Source organism: Bos indicus x Bos taurus, chromosome 3 (genome assembly GCF_003369695.1).
Source record: "Bos indicus x Bos taurus breed Angus x Brahman F1 hybrid chromosome 3, Bos_hybrid_MaternalHap_v2.0, whole genome shotgun sequence".
Lineage (NCBI taxonomy): Eukaryota > Metazoa > Chordata > Mammalia > Artiodactyla > Bovidae > Bos > Bos indicus x Bos taurus.
This window is the reverse complement of record NC_040078.1, coordinates 8,263,906-8,267,498: the sequence shown is the minus strand read 5'-3', so window position 1 is coordinate 8,267,498 and position 3,593 is coordinate 8,263,906.

The window sequence follows — 3,593 nt, the reverse complement described above, 5'->3', positions numbered from 1 at the left end:
TTGCTGAGAAAGGAACTCTATATATAGTAACCGGAAGACAAATGCTTAAAGATCAGACAAAGAACACTTTCTCGCTCCCACCCTCCTCACTTCTTAGTATTGATATAAGAATATAGAAGTTGAGGGACTTCCCTGGTGGCTCAGTGGCTAAGACTCTGAGCTTTCAATGCAGGGTGCCTGGGTTTGATTCCTAGGCCGGGAACTAGATCCCACATGCTGTAACTAAAGGTCCTGAGTGCTGCAGCTAAGACCTGGAACAGCCAAAAATAAAAAGAATACAGAAGTTGAAACCATGTACAGCTCTGAGTAGGAAGCAAGGAACAATATCCCTGCAAGGCAACCTATATCCCAAAGTTTATCCATGCCTAACAACTCATTTTGTGCTTCTCTAGTGGCTCAGATGGGAAGGAATCTATCTGCCTGCAATGTGGGAGACCCGGGTTCGATCCCTGGGTCGGGGAGATCCCTTGGAGAAGGGAATGGCGACCCACTCCAGTATTCTTGCCTGGAGAATCCCATGCACAGAGGAGCCTAGTGGGCTATAGTCCATGGGGTCACAAAGAGTCAGACACAACTGAGTGACTTAACACTTTCACAACAACCCATTTTACATTTGAAATCTGTTCTAAGTGCAGGATAGCAGTGATGGTGGCTTTTAGTCCGGGACTCAGGGCCAAATAAAAGGATGACCTCACTGTCACACCCAGTGTGTGTCCAGTATGTCCTGGTAAAACAGGAGGACTTCCTGTTTTATTTCATGGACACAAGATGGGGATCGAATGTTCTGCACCTTGGGCTTGCCCTGTGGACACTGAAGTAAAACAGGTGTTTCCTGTTCCTGGTGATACAGACATCTGAGAGTCGACTGTCTGCTGTGCTTAGTCACTCGGTTGTGTCTGACTCTGTGACCCCATGGACTGCAGCCCGCCAGGCTCCTCTGTCCATGGAATTTTCCAGGCAAGGATACTGGAGTCGGTTGCCATTTCCTATTCCAGGGCATCCTCCCGACCTGCGTCTCTTTGTCTCCTGCATTGGCAGCTGGATTCCTCATCACTGTGCCACCTGGGAAGCCCAGGTGGGAAGCAGAGAGTTGACCGCTGCTGAGCAGTGGTGGCTTTCTCTGGCACCGGTGCTCTCCTGTAGGCTCGCCGCCTGGAAGATATCTGCTGATTTGTTTTTTTACCACATTGATCTGGAGCATGGTGCTGAAATGAATTTTTTTCCCCTTCACCCCTGCTCCAGAGTATTACACTTGTCTTCATACATGATTTTTTTTTAATTTTAAAAATTAATTAATTTACTTTTGGCTGTGGCAGGTCTTTGTTGCTGTGCTCAGGCTTCCTCTAGCTGAGGCGAGTGGGGGCTGCTCTCTAGCTGTGGGGCGTGGGCTTCTTTTCACGGCGGCTTCTCTTGTGGAGCACAGGCTCTAGGCAGTAGTGGCGGCACGTGAGCTCCAGACCTCAGGCTCAGTCACTGTGGCTCGTGGCCTTAGTTGCCCTGTGACATGTGGAATCTTCCTGGACCAGGAATCGAACCCGTGTCCCCTGCATTGGCAGGTGGATTCCCAACCACTGGACCACCAGGGAAGTCCTCATGCATGTTTTGAAGAAAGGGCATGGTAGCAAAACATAATCTGTTACTTTGGGAAAGATAGTTCAAACTGGAAAGAAAGGTTTAGGCAGCTTTTGCTAAACAAGTGGCAGTTCCCATAATAGTTCTGAAAGCTGCTTTCTATCTACCCAGGCTACTTCTACCACGGAGCACTCAGATTGAGCCTCTGCTGTCTGACATCTGTAACTCCTTCTTGGGGCCCTAGAAATCTGTCTTTCTGCCCTCTAATTCCTACTACTGGAAACATGATCCTTCAGTTCTAATCACTGAGGAATTATTCCTGAGTGCTTTGTTTTGTGGATCTTTGAGGGATCAGTGAATGTTTTTATAATAAGTGGTTAGGTAGAAGACACACACATTAGAAACAGTCAGGGAGGAAAGCAAATGCAGCTATCACACCTGTATCACTGAAAACTCTTTCGGTGTTTTTTCAGTTGTGTAGGAGTGGGAGCTGGGAGTCGGGTCCTGACAAAGGTGGAAGGCTGGAGATCTGAGCAAGGGCTACTTTGAGACATGCTCCCAAAGCCCAGACTTGAGGTGAAAGTCTTCAGAGAAACTCAGGTAACCAAAGGGACAAGGATTCTGCTTCCCTGGACAACCGACTTTCAGGGACTTGGTGTCATTGCTAGGTAGGACTCTTCCCCTCTGCTTGAACTTGCCCCGGTATGGAGCCAGCTTTCCCACTTTGATCTCTTCCGTCGTTCACTGTTACAAGGAACCCCTGTTCTTTGTCCATTTTGGAAGTTCCTTCCTGTCCACCTCTGCCTCTCTCTGTCTGCCCTTCTTGTCCTTGCTGAGTTTTCTCTATTTCTGGAGTTGTTTTCAGTGGGGGTGGCTCCTGGCAGCTCCTTTGTTCCTGCTGCCCTCATCCCTGAGAACTGGTCCTCACTGGAAGCACTCTTCAGTGAATTGCTGTCTTCCCGTGTTAATCCCCTGCTCTCTGTGCCTCTGAAAATGGACGCTTTGGGGCTCAGGTAGTTTGTTGAGATGGACATCACTGGTACCTTCTGTTCTGGCTGTTTGGGTGGCAGTCCTGACTCCAGATCTGCAAAGGCAGAAAGTCACAATCCACAGATGGACAGAAAGTCAACCTGTTCACAAGGCTGCAGGAAATGCTTCTGCGGAAGTTCCCTCTTGGACTACTTCCCTCCTCCAGGCACTGGGTTGGGGTGACACTGACAGCCCTCCCTCCTGCTAAGCATTTTAGCCTCCCCTTGTTAGACTATTATTACTTCTACTACAAATAGGCTTTTCTTAGGCCCTGACCACCTAGATCTTTAAGAATGAAGCAAGAGAGCCTTCTTCCCTAGATCACCTGAGTATTCTTACCTACACAAAATGTTCTGTTAACATAGGTTTCTTTATAGCGTCTTCAGGGATGTTCAACCCCCAAGTTGGGGCAACTCCATAGTTTTATGCTACCTTCAGGGCATGAATGGTGATGACAATAGTAATATCTAGATTTGGAAAGTACTGTGTGCCAGACCCTATTCCAAGTACTTTTACATATGTAAACCCATCTAATTCTTACAACCCTATGGCATATTATTCTCTTTTACACATGAGGGAACTGAGACCCAGAGAGATTAAATAACCCTCCCAAAGCAAGTGAATAAGAGAGTTACAATCAGAACTCAGGTAGTCTGTCTCCAGAATCTGTGTTCTTCATACCACCTTGATAAAGGACTGGGTGAGTGAAAGATAGAGACCTTGGTTATTAAGGACGTTGTCTAGCCTAATACAGAGGGTAGAGAGGGCCAAGTTGCCCCTAGCTGAGCCTAGGCGTACCTACTTAGTCCCTCACAGCCCACACAAGATCTAGACCCTCTCAATCCCTCATATTTCTAGAGAACCACCAGCTCTGGCTTTACCTGATTGTTCTGCCAAACTCCTCCCAGAGTTCTATCACTGGCTTGATCTCATCCAGCTGCCTCTCCTGGTATTCCAAGGAACACAGGGGAAGGCTCTCTGGAATTAAAAGT